Source organism: Plectropomus leopardus, chromosome 1, assembly GCF_026936395.1.
Source record: "Plectropomus leopardus strain MGB_pleo_1.0 chromosome 1, ASM2693639v1, whole genome shotgun sequence".
Lineage (NCBI taxonomy): Eukaryota > Metazoa > Chordata > Actinopteri > Perciformes > Serranidae > Plectropomus > Plectropomus leopardus.
This window is the reverse complement of record NC_142176.1, coordinates 42304781-42318710: the sequence shown is the minus strand read 5'-3', so window position 1 is coordinate 42318710 and position 13930 is coordinate 42304781. Positions and strand designations below refer to the sequence as shown.

At 41.3% G+C, this 13930-nt stretch overlaps 1 protein-coding gene across 1 annotated transcript in view; it reads right to left on the bottom strand.

The window, feature by feature from the left end:
* c1qtnf4 (C1q and TNF related 4) overlaps nt 1-12379 on the bottom strand; it is a 51921-nt gene extending 39542 nt beyond the window's left edge. Inside the window, exon 1 of the mRNA XM_042489259.2 lies at nt 12225-12379. The gene's annotated coding sequence lies outside the window, so the exon portion shown is untranslated. The remainder of the gene's footprint in view (nt 1-12224) is intronic.
* Nucleotides 12380-13930: the final 1551 nt, after the last annotated feature.

Genomic DNA, 13930 nt, shown 5'->3' with positions numbered 1-13930 from the left:
GCATGCTGCTGTTTTAAATGACAGGACACTGGAAACATTGCGTGAATGGAGAATTTGGAGCTCTGTCAGAAGTTTGATTTAAAATTAGTCTTGTGTTAATCTTGCACCAGCCTTGTCTTAGGCTGGTGCTTTTTGTTTCTCAGTCAATTTGCTTTTAGAAAAATATATGGAAATAATAACTGCCAATGGACTTCAGAGATTTGGACAGATTTTTCCTGAGGAGGACGCACAATTTAGAGGACACACATCAACAAGACCTGCTCCATCAACATTGATGGGTCTATAAATTAGACTGTAATTACATTTTTTTTGTCAGTATCTTGTTCATATTGCAAAGAATCTTTGATATCAAACTGATGCTCAACAGGCTGTCTATCTACATTTAAAATGTCATTTATCATAGAGGAGATTTAAATATCTCAATTAGCCCATTTATGAGCATTTTTTTGTCAGTTTATTTCAGTAACATTGATATAATAGTCTGCAACTGAGGAACGACATTCTCGTTAACCCAGTAATGAATCACAAAGAGGCGGCATCAGCAGAGGGAGGCAGCAGTAAAACAGAACATTAGCCTACTGGAATATTTTCACATTTAGCCCTGTGGCTGACACAGAAATATGGTGCGTTTCATTTTTACAATAATAAACTGTGAAAACAAACAGTTTGGATACTGTAATATAACGGTGTACTGCTGGTGTGTGAGCTGCCAGTATTTTACTGTATACTGTAGAAATACAGATGTATAATGTATCTCTGTTTTTGCAGCAATAGGTTGTAGATTCATTTCACATTATGAGGACTGTAAAATGACTGTATATTGCTGGTGTCTGTGCTGCCAGCTATTTATTTTACAGTGAAATTATTTATAGTGTAGTGCAGACAAAAGCCCAGATGAGTCTAATGTTTCTGGGCGGGGGAACTGATAGCGAACACCTGGACTCCGAAATAATTTTTGTGGCTCTTGAAAGTTTTTATTTATAAATATTTAATGCTTTTACTTCACACTGTCTTAGTTTTTGAAAGCTAGATCTACAAAGGAGAACTCTCTTATTAAAAGAGCAGTTGTAATGTTTTGTCTGGCACAAACTGTGGAAAAAAAAGAGGATTAGGACTTAGATCTGTGTTTTCTGTGCTGACTAAAATATGTCATCCTTAAAAAGATTTTGGAGAGATGACTGGGATTTCAGTCAGGGACCTGTCTTGCATAAAACCCATGGAGGCTCCATTTTGTGTTCACATGTCACACTGCTCCAGAGAATACATGGACATACAGACACCATTAGTGCCCCCTGCACCAACTGAGACAGGCAGGACACTCTGAAAGACTCTGTTTCTCTGTAGTGTGTTAAAATAGGATCAGCTTTTATTGATCCTCAGAGGGGAAAGTTGTTTTTTGCAGCAGCACAAAGACAGCGAGAGTATGGATAAATAAAGTAAAAGAAAGAAACAGTGGTTTGGTTAAAAACAGCTGAGCCAGAAAGTCTATGTTAACTGTGCCACAGATGGTTGATATAATTAAGTCATGGAACTTAGTCTTTGCATTAACCCTTAGGGACTGTTGGCCACATTTTCTCTCTGACATTTCTGTGACAGGAGACTTTGACCAATCACAGGTCATGTCAGAGGGCGTTCCTTTTGGCTGTTCTACAAATCCAGATGCGCTTGCACACCCCTTCAACCTGACAACCTGATACTATTCCAGCATTGGCAGCAACAATCTATCCCTCCAAATCAAAAAAAAAATCTGCACGTTATCTCTAGATTAACTGTATGCACTACCAGGCAGTGTTTTGTGTGCCCGAAAGTGTTTTTTTTTTTCACCCACCTACAGTTCAGTCCTGAGCTCTCTTCCCAGACAGCTAAACACCCATTAACACATGGAAGATGTTTCACCTCATCTTCACGAAATTTAAGCAAGTCCAGTTCCCCTCGATAAAGCACTTAGAAACAGTCAATAACTTGGTTTGAGGAACCAGTTAATTGAAGATGAGATGGTACCAGCAGGGACCCACATTTCACACAAGTTAACATTATGTAAGTAATTTGACTGTTTACAGAATAAATGTATTGCATTAATGCGTGTTGTGGCTGTCTGGGGATCAGATACTCATGGACTACATTTTTATGCTGCTTTTATCTAAAGCACTTCACAATTTGCCTTTCCATCACCAATAAACACACGCGCACACACACACACACACACACACACACACACACACACACACACACACACACACACACACACACACATATTGATAGCAGTAGAGCTACCATTGGGATCCAGACAACCTGCCCTACCTGCTGAGTCACAACAAGCACAGCTGCCAAGATAATAAGGAGAGTGGAGGAGCATATTGATGGTTTGGTGTCCAACAATAATAGACAAAAGCACTTAGTCACAAGCTCTGTTTCTTGCAGTGGAAGTTACAACATGAAGTCCATTTTGTTTTATTTTCAAACTCACTGCTTTACATCCAGTTCACCTTGTGACCTCTGTGGATATTGTGTTTATTTATATCTAATGAAATAATAATACATCTGGCTATGAAGCTGCATAGATCTTAGAGCTATGAGAAATAGAATCATCATAGATCTGCACGTTGCTATCAGTGTCAGTTTACATCTACAGCTACAGAATTACATATTTATGTAATGTATTGATGTACAACATTCTGCTCAGCAGTTTAGTAGAGCATATTTAAAATCACTATGTCTGACAGTAAAGTAATATATTTAAAACGTAATGTGCATGGAATAAAATATATCTGTATGATAAACAAAGTCTCACAGAACAGCATGTGACTTGAACCCTAACCAAATTGGTGCTATTTCCTTCAAATACACAGGGAAAAAGACAGTGAGCAACTTAACAAGAAATGTTCCAAAAATTTAAAGAAATTAGTAGATTTAAAAAATAGATTTAAAAAGCCAGGGAAAAACTACATTTATAATTATTGTATTTACATATTTAAAATAATATTACAAAATTATTCTATTTTTAAGCACTAAATCTTGTTTTATTTTTTTCCTTTCTTTTAAAAAAAATAATTTTCAGTTATTTTTTGTACTTTTTTTTGCATGTATTTAGGTCATTTCCTCTTGCACTGCTCATTGCCTTCTTCCCACATTTTTGAAAGGAAAAATGAAGCCAATTTGCTCAGCTTTCAAATTTATTATATTACAGTTGAAATATGCTTCACACATAAATGCACATATATGTACATGTGGGTTTTGGACATTTCACATGTGAAATCATGGGCTTTGCTGTTTTAAGAATGAACACTGCTCTTCATAGATTTCACTGTTTGAAATATTCTATTGTATAATCCAAACACTTAACATTTATATGTAAATGTGAACAAAACAGGTGGTGTGTATCTTTTCCTGTTGCTGCCTCCTGCAGCTCCTCGTGCACACACAGCTGGAAGGGAACAAGCGTGTTGGGTTGAGACCAGTAACACTCTAAAATAAATAATTTCACCCTCCCATCCTTACTCATTATTGGATTTTCTTTCAATTCTGCTTTTGGCTTTTCGATCCACGTAAAGTCTGTCACTACCCTCCCCTGCTTCTCCGCCTCCTCCCTTTACAAGTGCACAAAGGATAAAAGAAAAAACGCACGAGTGGCTAATAAGCACTCCTACCCCTACCTCACTGTTACAAGCTGGAGATGGAGCGACCTGGTCACCTGGGACAAGATATTAAAGAGAGTCGGGGGGCTGTTATCTGGAGGTGCAGTGACAGACCCCTGCTGCTGCTGCTGCTGTCCCTCTCATTAGTCCCTCTTTCTTCCTTCCCTCCCTCCCCCCACTGCCTCTCTTCCTCCCATCCTCTACACTTGTCACCGTGCTGTCAGCTGCTTGCTAGGCTGTAGATATAGGACCAGCCTGGGGACCGGATGGATGGAGAGAACCACAGAAAGGAGGAATACAAAAAAGAAAGATTTTGAGGTGTAAGCCAGGCTTGTCAGCTGAAGCAAACAACAGAGGAAGATCCATTTCCATGACCTCTAATCTGTCCTGTAAACATCTTCTTTCTACTGCCATAGTCTGGGTACAAAGCAAACCTGGAGCAGACAGACTTGCTATCTCAGTCTTGTCAACTCATCCCTCTCTGACTGCAGGCAGACAGAAGGAGACACAGAGAGAGAGTAAGAGAGAGTAACAGCTTGGCAACAACCTGGTGTCATGCCAGGAAACAGGGGTGACAGTGACTGAAGTGAGGCAAGCGCGGCTGCAACCTGGGTTCATTATGTGTGTGTCATTATGATGGCCACAAATGCGAGTCATAGTTTGGGATTCAAATGTGAATGTAGCGTTGCAGAAAAAAAATCACACTGCATGATTTAAACAACAAGTAACATAACATAAGTGAATTATCTTGGCATTTTGTATTGCCTGACTCTGGGTGTTTTTTTTTTGTTTTGCTGGATAACCAAACAAACAAATACAGGAAAACAGGTGAATTGTTGAAATGCGATATTTCCAACTCAGCAGGACAAGTTTCTATGATCTCAAATTTCAACGGTATATGTCAGGTTTTGGTGTCAGTTCCTCATAATCAAAGTGCTTCTTTCTAGAGCCGCCATTTTAGTTTTCAACAACCTTACAAGGGGAAATTCATGCAAGGAGAAACAGAGACAGATCTTTCCAGTCATTTATGGTTAATCCATTTAGTGTTTAAAAGTAATCTGGTTTTATCGCTCTCACTCATAAAATTCTCCCCTGTACTATTTCAGCTTTTCTAATTAACTGGAGGAGTTCAGTACACAAACAAATGTTAAATCCTCAAGATCAACGAGTGTTTGTGTCACTGACTGAGTCAGTAGCTTTTGTACTGGAGCTGCTTTAAGCTTCACATGCTAACATCAGCATGCTAACAGCTGAGGCTGATGGGAATGTCACTAGTTTTGCAGATTTTTAGTCATAAAGTATGGGACAAACAAAAGTTTTGACTTATGATGAAGGGATTCATCCTCAACCATGAAAATCTGTACAGACCTTCATGGCTTTTTCCAACACGTGCTCATCCCACATCCTCACATAATGCCACTTTGAAGCGGACTACTGCATCAACATATTACACACTAAGTGTCCTTCTGCGACTGCTCTTTATGTTTGTCTCCGTGTCATTCACAAGTGAGGGTAAAATGGAGCATGAGATGGCCTGGCGGTTTGGTGTAGCAGCAGCAGCGATGCAGGCACTGTGCTGAAATCTAACAGTCTCAATTTACCAGACACTTTACGTCTGCACCCTCACCTATGGTCATGAGCTTTGGGTTGTTACAGAAAGAGTGAGATTGCACATACAAACAGCTGAAATTGGTTCCCTCTGTAGGGTAGCTGGGCTCAGCCTTAGAGATAGGGTGAGGAGCTCAGACATCTGGAGGCAGCTTGGAGTAGAGCCGCCGCTCCTTTGCGTCATAATTTCCACCTCTGTAATTAACTGAAGTCACAAAATGAGTTTAGTCAGGAGTTCATTTCTCACCTTTCATACCTTTATTATTGAGAGCTGAAACAAAGAAGCTAATTCACACCCTTTCTCGTTCTGCTGGAAATATAAGTTCACAACCTCATTTTAATTAACAGACTGCGCTGATCATCAAAGAGTGATGATGCATTATAACACTGAGTGGAAGAATCCCCTGAGGATTTTTTTTGCTTTAGAACAATAGGGAGGTTTAGGTCGCAGTGAAGGTTTTAATACATAGAAAGGAGGGTTCAGGTTTGGTTGTGTGAGATTTTCATGATATTGCAGGAGGCAGATCAGTGCTGCAACACAGGGATTATCAGATGATGACTCCTCATATAAGTCAAAGACATCCTCTGCTGTGATACAGTCATGTTCCTCTGCTCACGGCTTATTTTATGACTCGTTTAGAAAAGTAATCCAAACCTTGATGTGTGAAGTGAATGCTTAAAAATAATCAGAGTGCATCTCTTGTTCTGTAGTCCTCCCATCATACTCTATTTTGCACAAACTGTTCAGTGCGCACACACACACACACACACACACACACACACACACACACACACACACACACACACACACACCTACACCTGCATTTGGTTAATAATTTCTTGTGGTTGTTTTCTGTGTCCTGTGTGGGATGCATGTTGTGGTTTTAAGAATTGGCAAGCTCAGAGCGAACAGACCTCCATCTGCTTTGAGTATTCTGGTTGTTGCTTGCAGAGGTGTATTCGACAGCAGCTAAACTGCCTTTGCAAATGGCCCACATTCAGTTTTATTTGGAACATACTGCCAGTTGTACTGTTACAGCCACCGCCTCATTAATACAACAACGTCAGCAGTGTGTGCTGACTTGACACACAATCATGATGCCTTCAACTTATGATCTCTCCTCTTAACTCTTCAATAATGTGAACTGTAACAACATCTTTGTTGTTGCTAAGAAACTATCCTTACATTTTAATACTCTTTGCAACCGTTGTGCAAGTATTATCTCTACAGCTAACAAGTTTTTCAGAGATTAAACCACCAGTCAGGTTTCCATTTCAGTTAATGTGAATTTTAACCAAATTTAAACGCCATTCAGGGACAACAGAAAAAGCTTGCTGTGCCAATGTCATAACAGTAACTTAACGTCATTCTATAGTCGCTGGGTCTGTTTCCATTGCACTGAGTTGTATATACCTTTGATCAATATGCCAAGTTTTCCACACCCTCTAAAGAAATTTTTTTTTTTTAACCAAAGCATTTCTGCTTAGGTATTTTTATGTGCAAATTGAAAATACATACAATGTGCCCCCTCGCTTCGTAATTATGATATATTATTAATTTCATATTTTTCTTGTAATCATGAAACACCAGCCCATTCCCATTCTTAAGTCATCCAATACCACCGCTTCGACAGGGCTTTCGATGTAAGATCCCAATGCCACAAGCCACCTTTTTGAAACGGGCTGTGTTTGAACTTTTGCGTCCCCATAAGATGCTGCTGAATATGTGACAGCTGAAAACATGGCCAGACAGAACCTGTCGCATGTGCTTGACACACGGCAGAATGGCTGCAGGTTGAAATGCTGCCGATAACAACACAATATAAGAAGTGTGAGTGTGCCATCAAACCCTCCCACAGGGTTTGATGGCACTTTCAGTCCAGTGTTTGCTCCTTGTCTGAATGTGATGGGTTTTTTTTCACCTTACTATATGCCTCCTAAATCTTAGCCATCAGTACCAGCATTAGCTTTTGTTGACTTCGCAGTGTTGGTTGCCATGTGCTTGTGTTGTCTAAACCTAACCACATGCGGCGTAATCCTACCATGTGCTTGTGTTGACATCATGGTAGCGGCATCCTGGAAAGTGAAGAGCAGATGCATAAGGATAATCAGGGCAGAATATGTAGATGTGGAGGTCCACTGCAAAGTTGAGACATACGATGACTTGGGATGAGAATATGTTGGAAATATAGATCTTACTTAGAAGTCAATTTTTTGTTTTGTTTGATTAATCCTTTGTGTTTCTGCAAGGTACTGCCAAAATAATTGGGATGTGCATGAATTACTGGCTCATGATTACGTGGGATATATACAAATTTGGGTGCATTACTTTTCGCATTACTTGAAGCAGAACTAAAAATAATTGCAGCATGAAACAGAAATCAGATTCTTCCTATTTACTCTTATTGACACATATTATTAACACTTATTTACTTTATCAGTTAACTTACAGTGACTCAACCCTAGAAATTCTCATCCGAGAAATTCCCTCTGGGGAAACTAACAGTCACAGAGGCAGCAGTGAACAGCAGAGTGATCTTTTTCCAATTTAAAACAAATGAAAAACTTTAACATGAAACTCCAGAGACTAAGAGCACCAGAGACTCGACTTGGATAATAGTTTTTTCAAGGGGATATGTGGTGCTGAATATGTGAGCAGGGTTGCTGCCCTGTGTCTTTTTGATAAGATGTGAGCAAGATGGCCGTGGCCTGAGCAAAGGCAGTGTGTGCTTTCTTCTCACATTTTGTCACCTTCATTACTTTCAGGACTCCAACAAAAACATGTTTTAAGTATCAAACACTCTGTGAGGTTTCCTTTGTTATATGCAGAAGTTTGTTTAAGCTGAAGAAACATGCTGTGATTCTTTGCTTTTCCTGCATATATTTTGCATAACTTGAAAAGATTATTCCTCCAGCCCCATTTCCACTCTGTCAGACACCTTCATTGCCATTCTATACCAGTCTGCCAGAAGCCCTCAGTCCCAGTCACCTGACTCTCATTCACCTGCTCACCTGTTCTGATGTTTCCTCTTGAGCAATGCAGCACATATACCAGCCCCTTTTCCTCTCTCAGTTGCCAGACTTGCTTCATGCTATTGCTTTCAAGCTTATGTACCTCATTTCGGTCAACAAATCACTGAAGTCACTTTGTTTGCCTGGGCTGGCTTTGACACATTAGACTCGTTTCTTTGTACTCACCTTCATGACAGTGTTTGATGAAAACATTTCTTTTCATTTCTTTCTTGCTGCGTGACTCTAATCATAGTCTACCTGCTATAAAAGGTCCCAGGTTTAAGTCCACAAATACGGAGTGAGGACTTACAGCTGAAGAGGTGTCAGTTTTCTTCCTGGGTTCCAGCAAGGCACCAGAGCCCAACAGTCCAGTGCTTCATCCAGTGAGGCAGGCCCCTCATTCTCAAAGCTCTCCATAATACATGTGTGTGTGTGCCTGTGTGCATGTTGATTTCAAGCCAAGAAATAATGAAGAGCAAGGAGGGATTAATAAATCATGTCTTCTTTTTCTATTTCCGCTGTATTTACGATGTCACCAATATGTGCTGCTGTCAGACTTTTGACTTCTCATCTTTTTATGCTTTGGTAATCTCAAGGTCTAGTTCCAGCTTTACACTGGTCAGGAACAGCAAAAGCTCCATTAACATGGGACCAATATTACTGTATGATGTGACACACACACACACACACACATACACACACACACAGAGTCATCTGTGTTTCATGGGATAAGCTAAGTCTGTGTATTACTCAATTTGACTGACATTATCCTGTGGTTATGATGCACACAGTCATTTGTAGATCTAGTCAACACAACACAGAAACACTACACAGCACTGTGAGAGCACAGCATTATCCTCTAAGTTTTTCCAGTCTTAAAATGTGGATTAAAATACCATAACTGAATCTGCCATACATCATTACATGTTCTCCATCTCATCATCTTTCCAGATTTCACTCTTCTGGTGGATTTCAGCTGGCTTTGTCTGTGAATGGGTCTCCATGTTGTGCAGCGAGGTGAGCCTCCTGTACCTGAAAATGCTGTCAACTCGAGCTGCACCGATATACATGTGACACGCCTTACGCTCTGCAGTCATTTACCAAACACACTCTGTCATTATGGCGGTCTATTTAAACTGCAAAAATCTCCCAACTCTCCCACTGCCTGACATGCCACCGCTGCCCTGCATAGTACTGCATGATCTTTCAGACCTGTTGCCACCCCAGCATCCACCTGTGGGCTCCAACGAGGGTTTTAAGATGTTTGCTCATCACTCCCCAATATCTCTATGGAAACATATGTACGGGGAGTGATGAGGTCAGAGCCTAGACGCCATATTCTAATCATGTTTTGCTGCTCTAATAAATATTTCAAATGTGAGTTGTCTGACTGAACTCTATTTATTGCCACTAAATGGAAGCTTGGCAGTCAGATCCCAGGCCCTCCAGTCTGCATGTCGGACAAGATACTGAACCCCAAATTGCTCCCGATCCGATCAGTTTGTGTGTGCATGAGTAGCATCACCAAGATTCCCAGGGGACTAATATTATCATGATGTCTGTGTTTGGCAAAATATGATCATGACAGAATCGAATGGCATTAAGATCACAGATGACCTGCACAGTTATTACTGGTTTGGGTTCGATATCTACGTATGGTGTGATTCCAACCAGAGAATTGGGTTTGAGAGTCTGACTGAAATTGTACTAAGTTGTATTTCCCAAAGTCAGACTAACACACCCAGATGATGCAGTTGGGAGTTGATCTACTCTTTCATGTGTACGCCTCAACCAGACCTGAACTGGCCCAGGTGTTCTGCACATGCTCCATAGTTCCCACACTGGGCTTTGACCTGACAGTGGAACAGCATAAATTCATAGAAGAAAGCTTAAAAAATAAAAGAAGAAGAAGAAAAGAAACCAATATGCGATAAGATCCAAAAAAACATGCTTGAGTTGAACTTAACATGCCACAGGCTGGCTGAGGGGGCCTTAAGGCTTTAGAAGAAGGGCCAAACACACAAACCCAAGACAAAACAAGAGCATCCTGGCAAAACAGAATGCGATACAATGACTGTTTAATCTTGATTATCTCTTTTTTTTTCATTTTTTGTTGGAGGTCAAAATGATAACAAAAAATAATATTAAATTAACTGCGGTAACCAGTGACACATGAAATCTGTTTATTAAGCTGAACTTTGACAAAAATATACAACTTTTTTTTTAAAATAGTTTTTATAATTATTTGGAGCTTTATTTTCACTGAGTCCCTTAAACTGTAAATCCAAGCTGCAATCTTCCTTCAAGCAGCAAGCACAAAACATCCCTGAACCACCTTCACAGCCTTCACAGTTTGTCAGTGCAACATTCCTTTAATTGTCATTAACCCTTTAAAAACCTGAGCAAATGGGCTTGATTTCTTTCAGAAATATGGGGAAAAGACAATGAGAAACAAAAAAGATATTACTCAAAAGTTAGCAAGAAATCTAAAAAAAAAAAACCAAACAAAAAAAACCCAGAACATTTAAAAACACGGAAATACCCTTGAAACAAATTATAATAATTTTTGAAACATAATTTTTAATATGTAATCATGATAATTATAAATGTTGTTTTTCCCCTAGCCTTTTTGTTTTTCCCCTAGATGTTTTCCCTACCTTTTATAAAAAGTAATTTTCTGAATCTACTAATTTCTTACAATATGTGATGCTTTTATTGCCAAGCTGCTCATTGCCCTTTGCCCATGTTTTTGAAAGAAACTGCACCAATTTGCTCAGGGTTCACAGCTCTAAATATGAAAAGGCATCTGAACGCAGCACAAGAATAATAAAGTCACTCTGCCTTTCAAGGGTTAAAGTGTGTGTTGTGAGAGTGTGTGGATGATGTGCGATCTAGATATGGTGCCAAAATAGCTGCTGCTCTCTTTGTTTGCCCTCCACATCAGGAGCTACCTTCAGACTTCAGTAAAACTGGGTAGAAGCAGCTGGACGCGCGCGCACACACACACACACACACACACACGCAGATGCTGTAAATAACATATGCTCCTTTACAAATGTGTAATCTGCACACACTCTAAGTCAGATGAGAATCTGTTGCGTGCAGCCACCGTGTGTTACACTGATGTGGATTAAGATGCTGTATCTGCAGACAAAAGGAGTCAACCTCCCGAGAGTGAAAAACCTATCTAAGATAAGAGAGATCTCATCAGCTCAGTGTTCTTCACCATCTCCTGCTTCCGTGGGGCGCTCCGCTATCTCCACCACGGATAATCACAGATAAATAAACCATAGGATATCCATGCACACGCTGCAACCCACTGTGGCAGGATGTTACAAACAAGACAAAGCAAGTGTTGCACAGCTGAAACATAGAGCAGATGCAGGTTGTCTCTTTGCTCTCCTCTCACACACAGCTCATGGTATCACTGCAGCTGTCACATATCATATTAACACACTACAGTATATACATTCCTCCCTCTGCCCCCCTGGTAGAGATATCGCTGCTTCTGGAGATCAGTGCAGATAAATAATGCATGCTGCTCAGACGCGGCACGACTGCTGAACACACGCGCGCACACACACACACACACACACACACACACACACACACACACAGAGTATAGAGCTTCTCCACTCATGCAACACTTATGGAAAGCACCCATTACCATTAAAGCAACAGTCACACCCCTTTTTGTGTTAAGAGTTGATGAGGAATGCGACTCTGTTGTGTTGGGACAAACACGGCACACTCAGGACTCTTTCTCTTGCCATGACATTTGTCCTTCAGGACACAACAAAACACCCACTGATGCTCTGGTGTTCACGCTGCATGCCTGCACACTCTCAACTGAAGGCTTAGCACAAGTTCATCGCTCTGCATTTATCTTCACACCTGAATGTCAGCATCATATTACAAAACGCAGGAATAACAACCCCTTATGGAGATGGTGAAGAAGAGTTTTCTCACCTGTATGTATGTCTTCTGTCCTTGGATGTGAAGCGCTGAGCTTAAACTTCTGTCTTTCCAGCGCTGTTGGAAAACCTCCCTTCCTTCTTTATTCTGTCTCTCCTCTCTCTCGACTCCCACCTCCCCTCTCTCTCAATCTGCTCTCTCCCACCCTCCTCACTCACCCTCCTTGCTCTTTTTCCCCGTCACTCGCTGTTTTTTCTCCATCTGCCTCTTTCTCCCTCCTTGAGTGTCTTCCCTCAAACTGCTGCTGTCTTTGAAGCTGTATTAGGCAACCTCCCACCCCCACCCCATCCCACCATCACCACCTACACACACACACACATATATATATAATTATGCCAAAGGGGGAGTTGTGATATGATGAGGTTTTGGAGGTGCAATGCGTACCACTGCAGTGGAGCTGCTGGTGAGATTCTCTGTTAAATTAGATCTGTGTGTGTGTGTGTGTGTGTGTGTGTGTGTGTGTATACGTGCGTGTGTGTGTCTATACGTGCGTGTGTGTGTGTGTGTGTGTACACACAGATAAATAGGAGGGGAGGAGCTGCCGTGCCACAATAACCGTTTGGCTTCACTATGTGGCGACAGCGCTGCCAACTTCCTCCCTCCTGCTCATTGTTGGGAGTCATTATCTCACCTCTGGGAGGGAGGGGGGTGAGGCGGGGGAGAGACATAGAGAGAATACATGTAATGCTCTCAAATTGAAATTCATCCTACCCCGTCTCCCTTTATAATCTCATTCAAATTCCACAGTCTGTTGCTCGCTCATATTCAAATGAGCACTTGACTAAATCCCTCCTGTGCTTTTGCTTTTCTTGGCTGGCGTTTGGCAGGCTGCCGCGCTCTGTTGCATCCGAGCATCCTGGACGCTTCTCGGCAAACTGGCGCGCTCTTTGTGTTTTGGCCAACACACAGAAATAGAATTAAAAGAGTGGGAAGCTCGGCCGCGCAATGAGGCTAAACAGGTCTAATGGGCAGGCTGGCAGCATGTGCCTGCTCTGACTGGGGGAAGGTAATGGAGTGTGAAGCCACCAAAAGCTCAGGACATGTCCACACTGACAGTAGCTCCAGTTTACTCTGCTCAGATAGTTATGTGACAGTTTACTTTTCACTCAGAACCACAAACCCACAGAAAGTAAAAATGATGCACATGGTCGGCATCACATGAGAATGTGGCTGGACGGAACCTGTTTCTGTTGCTGCCTTTACACAGATTAGACAGAGCATGCTGTGAATCCCAGCACGAGGGTTTTCACTGGCTGAATTCAAGTTGCCACAGCTGCTATTATGAGCTCAACTTCTGCTGGCTGCAATGTGTGGTGGTTATGCAGCTAGCTATCTCTTGTCATATTTGTGGTCTGCTGAACAGAGAGAGCCAGTGGGCGAGGAGCTGAGGACTCAAAGCTCTACAATGAAATAAAATGTTGCTCTATTTAAATACAAAAAAAACCCCCAAAACCCATCAATATCACCAGTACACCCCCACTTATCCCCGCTATGCTGAGGTGAGGTTAAAATAACTGAGATATGGCCGTTGCCATTTTGTGATGTCATTGATAGCCGGCGACTGCGCGAGTAGCTCCATTGAATATATTTAGAGTATTTTCACCACTTCACCTTACTATCAGACAGCCTTTTCAAACAAAGAATTGAAGCTGTCATCTCAAAGCCACCAGACTCATTTCTCTTAGCAGAACAACACAGAA